Source organism: Microtus oregoni, unplaced genomic scaffold (genome assembly GCF_018167655.1).
Source record: "Microtus oregoni isolate MIOR12 unplaced genomic scaffold, Mior012 000064F_ref0000363, whole genome shotgun sequence".
Taxonomy (NCBI): domain Eukaryota; kingdom Metazoa; phylum Chordata; class Mammalia; order Rodentia; family Cricetidae; genus Microtus; species Microtus oregoni.
This window is the reverse complement of record NW_024543874.1, coordinates 2,384,460-2,401,364: the sequence shown is the minus strand read 5'-3', so window position 1 is coordinate 2,401,364 and position 16,905 is coordinate 2,384,460. Positions and strand designations below refer to the sequence as shown.

Genomic DNA, 16,905 nt, shown 5'->3' with positions numbered 1-16,905 from the left:
TCCATCAACTAAAATTTCATCTTTTTCCCTCAACCCAGGTAGATGCTGCTCTTTCCTTCTACGGACTGGAAAATCCCTGCCGTTTAAAAACAAAGCAAAACACAAAAGACAACTGTGGCTTCTTCAGATGCATCTTGTTGCAGAGCATATAAGAGACCAGAAGTGAGCTAAGCTTGACCTCCTCTAGTCTTCTTCAATTGACACACAAGGTAAAAGTCTAGAATAATAAGTCTAAAGAAGGGGAGGAGCTCAGGGTGGAGAGGGGCAGTCACCAGGCCTGGGTACTCAGGGCTGATAGTTGCTGGATTATATAGTCTGGTGTTCTTCCTCTCTCACTTGCCATGATTCTCAGAACTCTCCACTCCCCAAGTGCCCCAAAATGAAGCATTTCTGCCCAGCAGCCAGGGAGAGGGCGATTGTGTTTACTTTGCTACCATGGAAAATGAAAGAATAGAAGACAGAGGGAGCCACAGTCAGGAAGTCGAGGCTCCAAGGAGAACCTGGAGGTAGAAACCCAGGAAGAAATAAAGGAAAATTTAAACCAGATACAGGGTAGAAAGACAAAAATGTAACTGCGTAAACGAATGCAGACAGATTGTAAAAATATATATAGCTTTAATGGAGAAATAGACTTACAGAACCACCATTCCCACGGAGACCAGGAAAGCAGAAGCAAGCACTGCGAGCACACTCGCCAGATTTATAGGTAAACATTAGCCCGAGGCAAACAAGCCCCCTAAGGGGCGGGACTTATCCCTACATCTCCCCTTTTTGTCTAAATAAGACAGAACTAAACCAAATACAACTATATACAATAATAACAAATAATAAATATAACAAACAATATTGAGAACAAAAGTTTTGCTAAACATTCTATCTCAAGGAGTCTAAATAATGTAGAGAGTAACTACAATTATATAATCTTAAACTTCGTCAAAGATCTGAGAAGGGAATAAATATTACTTAATAAACGAGATATATCCAAAACATGCAACAACTGACAGAGACAACTGACTACCTGGGCAATCACCCAAAGTCTCGTTTGCAATGTTGAGTCAACCGACTTTGGCTAAGGCCTAACATAACTGACATACCATTATTAAAGGCAAGGAACTTTTCAAAACTATCTTACCCTGTCTTGGCAGGATATGACAGTCCTGTTTTATCCATTGATGCACGCTCTGTATCTCTGTCAGTGGTTGAGGTATGGGCATTTCTTTGCCCAAAGGCCAGTTCTGCCAAATAGAAAGGCTCCAGGTGGATTGTCTTTGGTGCTCAACATTCTCTCGGGAATAGAGCGGTGTTGCCAGGAGCAATTGTGTCTCACTATCACGAAACTCTGAGTTAGATTAAAGGCCATTTTCTACAGCTCTTTGAAGAGGATGAAGATTATCTATCTATACTGAGTATAATCTCTATATATCTAGAGAACCTGATTAGTCTAATTATAAATGACAAACTTAGATGACTATTTATCTATATAATTCTCAATATCTATCTAACTTAAAGACTAAGACAATAAACAACTGTGTAACAAATGAGGATAATGACCTCCAAATATAAACACTGTACAAATATACATTGCAATATGGTAAATATATATCAATACACAAACATATAAGTATCTTAATCAGAGGTAGAAATGTACACTGCAATATGGTAAATATATACAATATATATATCAATACAATATATGTCAATACATAAAAATGTTTTAAACAAAGAAACATGCATGCATACAATAGTCAATATAATTTAACTTTGTATCAATATGCAAGAATTGATACCAATATATTTGTCTAAAAGCAGTAACTCACAATTATAAATCTATTATCCCATCATTCCTTTTTTTTTTTTCCAAAATGATCCCTGAGCTTATAAAATTCCTCCCCCAACCTCCCAACCCCTAAATGATGTCCCTAAACCCAGGGGCAAACTTTACTGGGAGAGAGGACTTCGTCCTCTAGAATTACTTCCAGCTGTCATGGGGGCGACGTTCTTTCTGGGGGATCCTGTGAAAGTAAAATGATGGTTAAATTTCAAGATCAATGTCTTTTAAAATTGCAAATAGTCTCTGAGTATTTTGTGGAGGTCTGGCCAGAATGTTGTACAAGATGTGCACCATTTCAGCTAACCAAGTTGGGATAATCTTGTGCAGCTGGTACCCAAAACAGGTCTTGTAGTAGTGCTATCAGTATCATGACGTCATATCAACCAGGTAGAGTTGTTGTTGTGGGGCCCCATCTTCTTCCTGGAAACTTCAAATGTCACTTCAGGAAAAACTCATTGTTCATTGTGAAAAACTTAAACATTAATCATATAGACATATATAGACATACATATATATATATATATATATATATAATGAAAGGCATGATAGATATATTCAATGAAAAGTATGATAGATATGAAGAAAAGCAAAGATGTTTTCTAAACTCATATTTCTTTCTGTCCCATATCATGGCTCTTGACATGAGACAGAAACTCTGGGTTTTTCTCTTACTAACAGGCTTGGAATTGGAGAGGGACTGAGCCAGAGTCCAACTTCAAAATCAGCTCTACATATTTATAAAGAATGAGAACTCAAGAACAATGGCAATGGGTTTCTGATCCTACTGCACGTACTGGCTTTGTAGGAGCCTAGGCAGTTTGGATGCTCAACTTACTAGACCTGGATGGAGGTGGGGGTTCCTTGGACTTCCCACGGGGCAGGGAACCCTGATTGCTCTTCGGGCTGAGGAGGAAGGGGGACTTGATTGGGGGAAGGGGAGGGAAATGGGAGGCGGTGGCGGGGAAGAGACAGAAATCTTTAATAAATAAATAAATTAAAAAAATGTTTAATAAGACATATATATATATATAATTAATACTTACAAAATGTGTCCATCCATCAGTAATTAAATATTCAGGGTCCCTTAATTTCTTTGAAGATGAGTATTTTCCTGTGGAGATAAGAAAAGAACCCTGCCCCCAACCTATCTGTATTTCTTACCATCAGTATGCTCGCCATCTTTGTGAATGAATTGTTACTTATCTTTTCCAAGTGGCTTCTCTTCTTCAAACCGAACCTTTATTAATTTTGACGGTATCCACAATTTTTCCTCACCTGTGGAGATAAGAGCAAAACCCCTTCCCCAACTCAGCACATCTCCTGGCTTCCATTGTGAGGTCAGCACATCCTTGAAATAAACTGGTTGATTTAGTTCAGTAGACTTTTCCATTATCCAATGTCTTTCTGCAGCCGTTGTTCCCTTCTCATTAGCGTTGAAAAAATTCAAGGTTAACAATGCATTATGTAACCTATTTCTGGGGGTGTTTTCCACCCCTTTCTGTTTGTTCAACATATCCTTTATAGTTCGATTTGATCTTTCTATGACTGCCAGACCTGTAGGATTGTATGGTATACCTGTAACATGCTTGATATAGTAATAATCAAAAAACCATTTCATTTTCCTAGAGACATAAGCAGGACCATTATCCGTCTTTATTTGTGTAGGTATACCCATGATAGCCATGACTTCTAATAAATGAGTGATTACTGAATCAGCTTTTTCTGAACTTAAAGCAGTTGCCCACTGAAAGCCTGAATAAGTGTCAATGGTGTGATGAACATATTTTAATTTGCCAAATTCTGCAAAGTGGAACACATCCATCTGCCAGATTTCATTCCTTTGTGTGCCCTTTGGATTAGCCCCTGCAAGCAGTGGCGTTTGGTTATAGAAAGAGCAAGTAGGGCATTTCTTTACAATCTCCTTAGCTTGTTGCCATGTAATAGAAAACTCTTTCTTCAAACCTTTGCTATTAACATGATGTTTTTTATGAAATTCAGAGGCTTGTAGCACACTACCAATCAATAATTGATCAATTTCTGCATTACCTTGTGCTAGAGGACCTGGCAGACCCGTATGGGATCGGATGTGTGTTATGTACATAGGGCAAAGTCTGTTCCTGATCAAATCTTGAACCTGGATAAACAATGAGGTTAGTTCTGTATCATCAGGTATAAATTCAGCAGTTTCAATATGTAAAATAACTTTCTGCGTATTGTGAATCAGTAGCTATATTAATAGGTTCTTTAAAATCCCTTAGCACCATAAGAATGGCATATAATTCCGCCTTCTGGACAGAATCATAAGGACTTTGTTCCACCTTACCCAAGTCTTCTGATTTGTAACCTGCCTTCCCTGATTTATTGGCATCAGTATAGAATGTACGGGCTCCAGTTATTGGAGCATCACGGACGATTCGAGGAAGAATCCAAGAAGTTTTCTTTATGAAGTTAAGCCTCTTGCTTTTTGGATAGTTGTTATTAATGTCTCCCAAAAAATTAGCACAAGCTCTTTGCCATGGTTCATTATCTTCCCATAATTTCTTTATTTCATCAGCAGTGAAAGGCACTATAATTTCTGCTGGGTCTATGCCTGCTAGTTGACGAAGACTCATCTTGCCTTTTATAATTAACTCAGAGACTTTTTCCACTTAAGTTTTCAGTTTCTTACTTGGTTTATGTGGTAAAAAGATCCATTTCAAGATAATATCATCTCTCTGCATTAAAATTTCTGTAGGAGAAATTTTTGATGGTAATATGACTAGAATACAATCGAGCTCTGGATTCACCCTGTCCACGTGTGCCTGTTGTAATTTTTCCTCAATCATTGTCAGTTCCTTTTCTGCTTCAGCTGTTAATTCTCTGGGACTGTTTAAATCTTTATCACCATCCAAGGTTTTGTTCAAATGAATTATTAAATCAGGTGTTATCCCAATAGCTGGTCGTAGACTGGAAATGTCTCCTAACAGTCTTTGAAAGTCATTAAGAGTCCGCAGGCGATCTCTCCTAATTTGTGCCTTTTGTGTCTTAATTTTTTGCAAACCTATTTTATAACCTAAATAATTAACAGAATCTTTCTTCTGAATCTTTTCAGGAGCAATTTGCAATCCCCATTTAGGTAAAAGTATCTTTATTTCTTCACACAGTCTGTTCAAGGTATCCATGTTTGAATCGGATAACAAAATGTCGTCTATGTAATGGTATACTATAGATTTGGGAAATTTCTTGCGTATTATTTGCAATGGTTGGTTCACAAAATATTGGCACAGGGAGGGGCTATTTAACATACCCTGGGGGAGGACGGCCCAGTGGTACCTCCTCAAAGGTTGAGAATTGTTATAAGTAGGAACTGTGAAGGCAAATTTTTCTCTATCTTCATTTTGTAAAGGTATAGTGAAAAACAATCCTTTAAATCAATAACTATGAGAGGCCATCCTTTTGGTAATAAAGAGGGCAAAGGAAATCCAGATTGCAGAGGGCCCATAGGTTTGCTGGCTGTGGTTGTCTGGCCCTAAGTTTGACCCTGGTGACACAAAGTATTATACATCAACCTGACTGGGTCAAAGTACCCAGTTCTTTCAGGAAATGCTATTCTGGGTGTTTTCGTGGGAGTAGTTCTAGTTAAGTTTTTGGCAGGGAAAGGACGAGGTTAATGTTCAAATCAAAGAATTTTGAGTAAATCAGGTTACCTTTTATAATGTGTGTGGGCCTCATCCAATCAGTAGAAGACCTTAATAGAATAAAAGCAGACCACCTCTGAGCTAGGAGAAAACATTACCTATTGTCCACGTTTACTGCAGAGTTTAGAAATATCTCCCCCTCCTCCTTATCTCCCACCCTCCCTCCTTCCTGCTTTCCCCTTCTTCTCTCTCTTTTTCCTTCACTCCCTCCTTCATTCCTTCTCTGTCTTGCTTTCTGAAGTGTACCCCATAAGCCTTGGCAGGATAGGATAGGTTCCGGTCCTATTGATTCTATTATTATCACCATAAGTGATAAGCCTCCAGCAATCCCTTCATGGGTCGCCATGTCACAGTTTATATCAAAGGGTATGGTAACTCCAGCCACTCTAGAGGCTGAAGCAGGAGGGTCAGGAGTTCAAGACCTAATTAGGCTTCAGAGTGAGTTCAATGCCAGCCTGGGCATTTTAGCAACACCCTGTCTCAAAGTAACAAGCAAAAGAGAGAGATAACAATTCAATCTTGGAGCCCTTGCCTGGCATCATGGAGTCCTGGGCTCCAATCCCCAGTAACAAAAGCCCAGTCCTCATCCTCTTGAATATGTACTGGACCTATGATTGCATTGACCAGTGGCATATGGGAGATATGACATCCCCAAAGTCCAGACCTTTGGTTGAGTGAAACTCCTGCTTTCTTCCTCTTGCAGCCCAATTGCTGTGCTTTGAGAGAGCCTGGCATCGTGGAGACTAAGAAGATGAGATATCCAGTGATCTGGTCACAAGTCCCCCCCTGCAGCTTAGCACCGTCTTGCATTTTCCAAAATCAGGTGAGCCTAGAGGCCTGTGGCTCAAGATGACTCAGAACTACCCAGCTGAGCTCAGGCAACCCCAAGGCATTGTGAGCATGAAGAGAATTGATTCAGACACTAAGATTTGAGCCTTATTTGATAGATAGTCATGGATAAGCTGTCTTAAACTTTGGCCCCCCCTCCCAGGCCTTCAGTTTCTTCCAACCATGCTGGGTTCCACTGGAGAAAAGGCGCAGGGGTTGAGCCAGCCAGCTGAAAACTCTGCTGCCTGCTCTGGTCTCCAGCACCCAGTGATTTGCTCATTAGCAAAGGAGAAGAGTGGCCTTGCAGCTTTTAACTTGTAAAACAAAGTGATCTTGTTGTTGGGGTAGAGGCAGGAACTTCGGAGGGAGTCATTTGAATTAGCTCCACCGTTATTTTCTTGGTAGGAGCCTGGCTTTAATGGCTTCCTTTCAACATTAATATTGCACTGCAGTGCCCAAGGTCATTATGCATCCAAACTAGGGTGGATCTGGGCCAAGGTGCTCATAAACTGCACTTTATGACCCACCACAGGAATGGGCTCCCGCTCCCCAAGGGGAGGTTCGTTCCAGCTCTATTTGGAGGCTGGAGTTAAAGCCTGGTGATGATGGCCTTCCCAGTGTAGACTTAGCCTAAAAGAATCTAAGAAACTCATAGAATCGCCCAGTAACAGAGCCTCTGGCTTCTATTCTATGTGCATCTGTGCAATCGCCAGTGATGAAGTCCGCTTCCTACACACAATCTGCCATTCTTTGGACTCACTTGGTGGGTGAGTTGCGAGGGGGAGCTCAGATTTTGAAAGACGAACTTGCCACAGTTTATGGCCTCAAGGTCTCTTCCTTTCTGCTTTTTGTGGTGAGGACAGTCACACACAGTGGAAGGGCCTGTGTACATACGGGAAACTTCAGGTTCTTCTTGCTCCGTTGCAAGTGCAGTCTAGTGCCCGGATGTTGATCTCAGGTATGTGTCTCGTGCCAGACATTTTCCTTTATTGTAAACTTTCCAAACTGTTCCCAGGACTGTCCGCCTGTATGTGCACTATGCTGAAGCTAACAGGGCCTGACAACCCCACAGGCTACACACAAGGATGTCAGTTTAGCTCACCTGCCATAGTGTTACACCTGCCAAGGGAAAAGCAGACTACAGGTGCCCTTTCCCTCCTTCTGTCCCCTCGGCCCCGACTGCTAGGCACAGCCCATAAAGGAACTGTTCCATGATAAGCGACTACAGAATAGCGATCAGAAAATTATTATTTTTAGAACAAGCCATATTGTAAATGTTTTAGACTACGTGATCTGTGCAATCTCCATAGCAGCTACAATCGTGTGAAAACAGCCATAGACAGCATATGTAACTAATAATGCCAGCTGTTTCCACAGACCTGTATCTGTAATGATGCGTGGAGGGTCAGCTTTGATCTGAAAAGACACAATTTGCCGACTCCTGCTAAGGAAAAGAAAAAAGAATATGAGCTGTATCTTCATAGATTCTCTGTATTTATTACTTATAGCCATGGGAATGAGATGGAAGAGGCGGCAGGTCCACTCCTGCCTCAGCTCTCAAGACATTCAGATTCCTCTTCTGCCTTTTGGAAAGCCCACTTTTGAATCCGTAGTCAGCAGCCGTGGGAAGAGTCTGAAGACCCAGAAAAGACTCTGGAGAGAGACTCTGAGAGCATAGGGAGAGGAGAGAACCAAAACGGAGCCATTACCACCAGGGAATAGGCACAGAAATACCATGGTCATGGTTCCTCTACGGAAGACCAGTTACCCACTGAATTCAGGTGACTTCTCTCAGGCGAAGCCAGCCAGGCAGAAGAATTACCCAGCCCAGCCCAGCCCTGTCCTACTTCACGACCCAGAGGATTGATTGGTCTCTGAAATTAGTTTATGAATCATCAGGACAGGTTAAAGACGGACACGTCCAAAATTAACTCAAAATGTGTTTTCTCTCTACTTAAAGACTTAGGGAAGCCCTAGCATTGGCCTGCTTCTCTGTTTCCTAGGGAGACAAAGCTCCAACAGCCGACCTTGTTTCTGGAGCATGAGCCCAAGTTCTCATGGAAACACACATGCAAATCACCACGTCTCAGAAGCGCTGCATTCCAGTAGCATAGCGGGGCTTGGATGTGGCTGTTTCCAAGTTTCTTTGCCCTCCAAGAAGGGAAGGTTCTTGCTCTGTGGTTGCCAGTACCTGGACTTCTTTTTTGGCAGAATCTGAGCAGTGGGCAGATTTTCCCAAGAAAAGCAACTGGGGCGAGGAGGGGCACGAGATCAGACTGTACCCCAAGGAGCAAAAATGGGGGCGTCGGGGTGCTGGGGGAGACTGGAGAGGAGACATGTGCTGTGTGGTTGTGAGAGGAAGGCAAATGTGGAGAGAAGACATCGGGCTGTCAGCCACTGACGAGAGTGAGAAACACCAGCCAGGTGCCTGTCAGAGAAGGGCTCTGTAGTGTAGTAATAGGAGCGCGGCAGGCCTGCGTCCCCAGCACCCCGCTGCCTGCTTGGCTAGCTTATGCCCCGAAATAATTACATGGACACTGTATTCTTTTAAACACTGCTTGGCCCATTTCTATCTAACCTCTTCTAGGCTAATTCTCACATATTAATTTAGCCCATTTCTAATCATCTGTGTTGCGCCCCTAGGTGCGCTTACCGGGAAGATTCTAGCCTATGTCCATCCTGGGTCGGAGCTTCTTAGCGTGCGTCTGCCCAGGAGCCAGGAGCATGGTGTCTCTCTGAGGCGTCTGCTCCAGAGAGCAGAGCTGTGGAGTCTTACTTCACTTCCTCTTGCTCCCAGCATTTTGTTCTGTTTACTCTACCCACAGGGCCAAGCAGTTTCTTTATTGCTTAACCAATGAAATCAACAGATTGATATATGACACTCCCACATCACTGTAGTGTGGAGCAGAGACCAGGTAACAGCCTAGAGCCACAGCCGCAGGCAGTGTGCAAAACAGAGGGCGGGGGACCGACAAACAGGTTTTGCTAAGAGCATTGTCCTGCCTCCATCACTTAGATCTTTTCTGAAAGACTAAGTAACGTGGTGATTGTCTGATTGGTATGTGTTTGTGTGTTTATGTGCCAGAGAGAGGAAGAGAGAGAATGTGTTGGAAACGGAGGAGCTCTTTCTCAAGAACATCCCCAAAGCCAGTAATCAGCCACAGGGTTCCTCATAGGACAAACCCTTTATCATTTATTTTGCTAGATGCAATCTGGGGAAAGCACACTGACCTAAAATGATCTCAATCAAAAGGTGTCAGCAATCAGCTGATGGCATCCGTGAGAGAAGAGCGGCAACCCTGAACACAGCTGATTTCTGAGGGTTTCACCTCGTCCCTGCCGGGGCTGATGCTGGCTGGAGACTTCCTTCAAAGACTCTCAAGGGTCAAAGGAGATCAACAAAATGAACAAAAATGGAGACAAATGGCCCTAATTTTACCCAAATGGCTATCAATCAGTGAGAGGACATTTTCACTTGTAACTTAATGCAGAACATCACAAAATTCTGGATCACCAGGTGAGGAGTGTTGGGCTGGAACTTCCAGCTCCTGTGAAAGTCCGTTCCTGTTTCTCCAAATCCCACCCTCTCAGAGAATCTTCCACAAAAAAAGGAAGGCTCCAAAAAGCCCAGTTTGACATTCTTGGTGCCCACAGTAGCTTCCCCTCCCCCCAAACTCCACGTAAAGTTTGCCAGCTTGTGGAAGACAAGTCATCACTCCTCAACTACAGGGTAGGTAAGCACCCTGTTTTAATTTGGTCATGTGATTTCTCCTGCCCCTACTCCCACCTTGATCTCTGGAGATGGAGAAGTCACCTGGAAGTTGCTTTGCTCAAAATAAACCTGGTCTTTTACTTTTTCAATTTGGTTTGATCCTGCTTACGGCATCAGCAGAGACACCTACCATCGAGGTACAGAAATCCTATTGAGGAGGTATGAGCCTGTAACCCCAGGACATGAGACTCTGCACCAGGGCATGGTACACTCCAGGCCAGTCTGAGGCACACCGGAAGACAGTAAGGTCCTTTCTTAAGAAAACAAATGAAAATTGCTGTTTCTCCAATAGCACCATCAGAAATCCAGATATGCTGTGGGGGTATGGTGGGAAAATGATCAAGAAGAACACAGTCATGTTTCCAGCGACTTTTAAATGAGAAAAACAGGGGATTTCTCTGTATTTACTTTACGGGAGGATGTGTAAGCTAGCGTGGGTCTGTTTGCTGCCATTTCCGTCGAAAGTGTGCAAAAGCTGAACCACGCTGGTCTCTAGCTATAGTCTGTCTTCACAACTGCATTACTTAAATCCTACCTATATAACTAAAAAAAATAAATAAAAAAAAAACCCACAATGACCTTTTCGTCTAAATCTCATGTTTCAAGAGAAAACAGGAGGTTTCAGCATCTTCCTTACCCCTCAATACATATTTTGTTTTCCTGATTTGTGTGCTCAGCTGGGTGGAAAAACCTAAGGTGACGTTTCAGTGGTGCCGGTCATGTACCCACAGGCTTCCTGAGATTGCCACATAGTTTTGCAACATTGTTTTAACTTTTTTTTTTCCCAGAAAGAGGAGTAAAACCTGTAATTAGAAAAAAAAAGTCATGTTGACTCTTTGTGTTGATTTGGGACAAGGGCGAGAGTGGCTGGTTTTGTTGACAGTTCAAAGGTGGTGGAGCAGAGGCCACAGAGCAGCACCAACAGGCCGGTCTGGCCCACAGGCTTGCTTGTTGGTTTGCACAGGGCCCTCCCCCACCCTCAGCTGTATTCAGTTCTCTTTAGACAGAGCTGCCTGTGGTCATGGCTGCTCATTGCCTCTGTCACCTTCCTGAACAGTTTTCCCACCGAGCCTTGGTGGGAGCGATAGGTTCAGTAAGTCAGTCACTGGAAGACCTTCAGGATGGCCAAGGAGTGGGGATAGAGCACTTGGTTAGTGTGCACAGACCCTCACCTTCAGTCCACAGGACCTCCCATCTACACCAGAGAAAATGAATAAATAAGAACAAAACCCCTACAAAACAACTTGATTGTGGGTGTACTGTCTTACCATTTCCGACTTCCCTCCTCAGTGATCATGGGAAACAGGATGTGGCTCTGGGAGTATTACATTTTCATTTTGCTCGGATTTGTCTAGCTCAAGGTAATAGCCCCTCAGCACCTTACTTCCCACAGTGACCTTGTCATCCTCCCTCTGGGCACAGTCTTCAGCGTCAACAGGCTCACGTGCTGAAGGTGCTGAAGGCTCCCACGTGAGCAGTCCTGATGTTTTCCCTGTAGGATGATCTGTTCTCAGCGACTAAAGCCCCAGCTCAGGGGCTCCAAATGTCTCTTGGCCACCTAGGGAGACTCTGCAGCACTCGCTCCTCTCAGCATTTGCTGTTTCTTTCCTCAGTTCCATATACTGAAGGGGGAAAGAGACTCACTTTATTCTGAAAAGATCGAGCCAATCTCATTAGCACTCCCTTGAAATGATATCCCCACTTGCTAGAGTTTCTTAGTAAGTTCCCCTCCTCTCCCTCTCCCCCCCCCCTCTCTCTCTCTCTCTCTCTCACACACACACACACACACACACACACCACACACGATCTGTGTAGCAATAATATGTGTTTAAAAATAAAAGCCAGCTGCTCATCACACATTCACAGTTTCTTCCCTCACCCCCCTTTCCTTTGCAGGGCACACAGGAAGTCAAATTTTCAGTTTTGTTTTGCCTTTTAAAAAAATCTTCTACTGCAAAGCTATTTCATGTGCCTGAGCACACGGTTATTTTCAAGCCCTGCCTCCCGAAATAAAAGAGCTACTTATCCACCTAGTGCATTGTCCTTTCCTACACCTCGTAGGCCAATGGGAATGAACAGCACAGACGGCTTAGAGGATTCCCGTGCTGTTGCGCTAATTAGGAAAGTCATTGTGGCCGTTACTTTTCTTGTTACTGGGATCAAGCACACGACACAAAGCAACATAAGCAGGAAGAGGATGGTTGTGGCTCACAATGCGGGGGAGAGCATCCACCGTGGTTTGGAAGGCACAGGATGGGGGACCGGTGCTGTCTGTGATGGCAGGGTGCTCGCTGGTCTCATCCACCGGGAAGCAGAAAGAGAGGCAGGCCGGTGCTTAGCCTCTATTCTCAGTTTGGGTCTTTGGTTCAGTCTGCAAACCCAGCCCCTGGGAGGGTGCCACATACTTTTAAATTGGTCTTCCCTCTTCGGTTAGTTCTCTCTGGGACCACCATCACAGGCACACTCGGAGGTATGTCTAAACCTAGCCAGGGGACAAAAAGATTGACCATTGCAGCCACATCTTAGGATAGCACTCTGTTCTCCCACCTGCTCTTTTTTATTTTTATAGGAAAAATGTCTGAAAATATTAGATGTAGTAAGATTCCAAAAGGAAAAAAAAAGGCTCCCTTCTCTGTCCTTCTTTCTGTCCAGGCCTTTTCTGCTCTTCCCTTCAGAAAATAGGTCATCCTTTGCTGCTTTTGAATAAGGGCTGGTCTTGTGGTCTCTTGGGCCAACAAGGCAAGGATGATGGTATGCCAATTTGAAGCCTGCCCTCAAGAGGCCTGGTGTGTTTTTAGTTTCTTCTTAAAGTTTGCCATCATCTTGTGAATAACACAGGACTAAACTCCCTGTGGAGGAGAAACCAAGGGGAACTAAGCCAAAACATCCATCTGAGGCCATTGTGGATCAGGCGATCCCTCAGTAAGCTTGCTGGCTGCTCATAGATACAGGCAAGATAGTTTCCCCAGCCAGCCAAGTTTAGCCCACATCAGCAGAACTGCCCCGCCAACCCACAGCTCTGTGGGAAATAGTGACGAATTGTTTTTAAAGCACTATATTTTGGGGAGGTTTGTTATGCAACAATGGCTATTTGATGCACTGTGTTATTAAATATTCATTTTACATATGCATGTGTTTTACAGGGTGTGTGGGCAAAGATGCTATTGCATTTTACCCTGGGCTAGAGGGTTGGGTTTATTGTGCTCAGATCCTAGCTTTATCGCTCACGGAATGCATGGCAGGACGACCTCTCTAAATTTTCTTTTCTCATGAAAAGTAAGGAAAAGTAGTAGATTGGGGAAAGAGTAAAAAAGTAAGAGATGCCGTGTGAGTGTGTGTGTACATGCACACATGTATGAGCACACGCATGTGTGTATAGTGCCTGGCAAATGATTGACGCTTGACCAATGGAAGATACTAGCATGATTATGTACCACGTAGCTTTAAGCTTATGCGACTCATAACTAACAAGTGTCATCTGTCTGAAATTCAGAATTATAGCTCCTCAATGGTTAACCTTGGAAGTGGCCTATGGATATGACCCTCTCAAGGACACCTTCCCAAACCCCAGCTTCCTATGTCACTTCCTTTTCCTAGCAATACTTAAGTGGTCCTTGAAGACTAAGAAATTACCTGGCCCCGGACTTCATTCTCTTTCTTTTTCTTTTTCTTTTTCTTTTTCTTTTTCTTTTTATTTTTTCTTGGTTTTTCAAGACAGGGTTTCGCTGTAGCTTTGGAGCCTGTCCTGGAAGTAGCTCTTGTAGACCAGGTTGGCATCGAACTCACATAGACTCCTGCCTGTGCCCCCCAAGTGCTGGGATTAAAGGCGCTTGCCACCATGGTCCAGCCGGGTCTTCATTTTCTAGGTGTGACCCTTCACTGTTACTCAACTGCTGCGTGTGGCTGCACTGGCCTTGGTCTTTCTGGGTGTTTGTTTATGACCACTGACTAACACATATCACATGGCCCAGGCTTCTCTGATCGTTCTCTTTATTCTACTTTTATCAGATTTCTATCATGACAAAGCTTGGCTAGATACTCACCAAACTCACTCACTGCGAGAGCTTTATCTCTCACAATGAGATCTCTCTCAATGAGACAAACTGCACTTCCTAGCCCTCTCATGTCTTCCGAGCCATGTAAACAGTTCTTAACAGGACGACTTTGACCATCACCTTCTAGAATTAAATATTCAAAACATGCTCCTCTCGCTCTGTGTTTAGCTGTTTGGGAAGTATAGAGTATAAGACAATGACAGCCAGAGGACACAAGAGTCCTGCCTAGATGGGAAGATGCCTGGGTCACTGCCTGCAGCAAGGCCACCCACAGAAAGGCCTGAACAGTTGCACCTGTGGGGGACTTTTCCTTTTATTGTGTTGAGCCCCTAGAGCTTCTTGGTTTTGTCTTTAAGATTTTTTTTTATGCACATGAGTGTTCATTTGCATGTGTTTGTGTGTATCACATGTGTGTCTGGTACTTCTGGAAACCAGAAGAGGGTGTCAAGTCTCCCGGACATAGAGTTCCAGGTTGTTCTGTAACCACCATATGGGTGCTGAAAACTGAACCTGGGTCTTCTGCAAGAGCAGTAAGCATTCTTATCCACTGAGCCAGCTCTCCAGCCCCAGAGTCTCTGATATTTTAAAGATTGTGAGTATACAAACAGAAACTAGATCAACAAATACTACTGAATGCCTAGCATCTTCAGGTTAGTGGACCAGACACTGAGATTGTACAATGACAGGGTCTCGCTCAGGATGGCACGTCCCAGAGCTATCTCCTCTCTGATTCACACACACACACACACACACACACACACACACACACGCTTCCCCCTACACATTGTAGATGGAATCTTTGAACCTCCCAGCTCATCTTACACCTCTTGTTCCTCCGTAGTTATGCCAAAGCACAGACCACAAGATTGGACTCTACAGGTTTTACCCAACAACAGAATGCTGGCCACAGTGTACCTGGCAGACACAAAGGACACACTTTACAGAGAAACAAATCCGTTGTTAAAATGATATGCAGGTTGTTTCCCACATAAAAGGGTAAGCTACTTAGATGAGGGAAACTTTCCGTCTTTATGCCTCTCTCCATTACAGAGGAAAGATAAGGTTGCTTTGGAAGAACAAAAGCCCAGCAGTGATACTTATTCAATCACAACTAATTTACATTTTTCCAATTTAGCCTCATAGCCCTGTAAACATCTCTTCTTGCAAAGATTGCTGGGACTTCATCTGCTACTAAACAATATGTTGCTCGATAATTAAAAAACACATTTAGACGTTTCCGTGTGGCTGGGATGGAGGGGCAAACTTCAGCTCATATCTGCTTGTTAGACATTGCAGTACCAGGGAGCATCTGAGATCAGAAGTGTCTCCCGGGCCCAGGAGGAGGGAGCACCAAGACCTGGATGCCAGTGCCGGAGAACCTAAGCGTCTTTCAATCACTTCCCTACCCACAGGTGGAACACTCGGAGAGGAAGCTGGCCATGGTGCTGTCTTCTGTTACTGGGCTGTAGTTTTGACAGAGTGACATCGGCTCGCTTTGATATCGGATCTGTTGGATGGAGATAATTGATTCACAGCCTGTGTCAGTTAATCATTGTTTCTGCTCTTTCCCCGGCTTTCATCAGGCTCCCACGGACCATCCCAGGAGCATGCGCACTGGAGCACGCACGTGCTCGTCAGGCTGTCAGCTCCCATATGCTTTTTTTTTTTTTTCCTGGCAGATTTTAGGTGGGATTTAAATAAAAACCTCCACACAGCGCTCTTTGCTTAAGAGTGGCTAGATTCGACCTCAGTTTACAGACTAAAGGTGCGAATAAGGATAAATCGACACTAATAATACTATAATACGCAATAAAACCCTATTTTTGAATAGCGCTAGTTAGCTTTCTTCCACGTGAATAATTAAAAAATCGTTCACTGAAGAAGGAATCCTGTTTTCAGATTATCATGCAATGACACTCAATAGTCTGCCAGTGAATTAAAATGATGAATCTTCTTTTGTATGTCAACTTAAAACCACTTTTTTTAAAAAAAAAAAATTTTAGAAACTTGAGAAAAGATGGAAAAACTGACCTTTTAAGTCTTAGAACCTTAAAGCTACCTCAGATAAAGCCACTAACAAAGAACTATGAACCGGAGTCTTCCTGCGTCAGCGCAGCTGAAATGGCTGTTTTATCTGGACCTGACTTTCTTTGGAACATTTCTCCAGCAGGAATGCCTGACACACAGTTATTTTTCTTAAGTACCGAATTACATTGCTGGTGGAGATTCAGACTGTGAATGTCTCCCACGTGGGATGTTTCAAATGGTAGACAGAGAGTCTGTGCTGCTACAATTGTAAACTATGGGGAAGAAAGCTCTCTCTCCATTTGTTTCTATTCAACCATAATATTTCTTATTAGGGCCAAGTTGATAAATTCAACTGAGGAAAATATATTGTTCGGTTGACTTCCCCTGATTCACTGCCTTTACCTCTTTCTGAAATCCTTCCTTTGTTAAAAGAAAATCTAGAAGGATGTACCCTTCATATTAGAATTCTGATAAAGATATGGGGAAGAAAAAGGGAACAAATGATGGATGGGGACCAGGAAGGGAGTCAGACGATGCTGTGATGAAGACTTTGAGCCTCTGCTCACTGTAGGGTCTGGCCCCAAGGGGACAGCTAGGCTTAGAGGTCTGTTGTCATGGTTACTAAGGAGCCTCCTGGAAACAGCTCCAGATCTGGTCATTGTTGGGATCCAGAAACATCTGGGCCCTTCTGGGGGACAGGTGAAAGAGTATAGG

At 43.5% G+C, this 16,905-nt stretch overlaps 1 long non-coding RNA gene across 1 annotated transcript; it reads right to left on the bottom strand.

Moving 5' to 3' along the window:
* Positions 1–7,813: 7,813 nt before the first annotated feature.
* On the bottom strand, positions 7,814–9,041 carry LOC121439914. Its single transcript, XR_005973306.1, has 2 exons — positions 8,990–9,041; positions 7,814–8,002 (listed from the first exon to the last, which is right to left on the bottom strand). It is a non-coding gene; the product is annotated as an uncharacterized LOC121439914 (long non-coding RNA).
* Between the last annotated feature and the right edge of the window lie 7,864 nt (positions 9,042–16,905).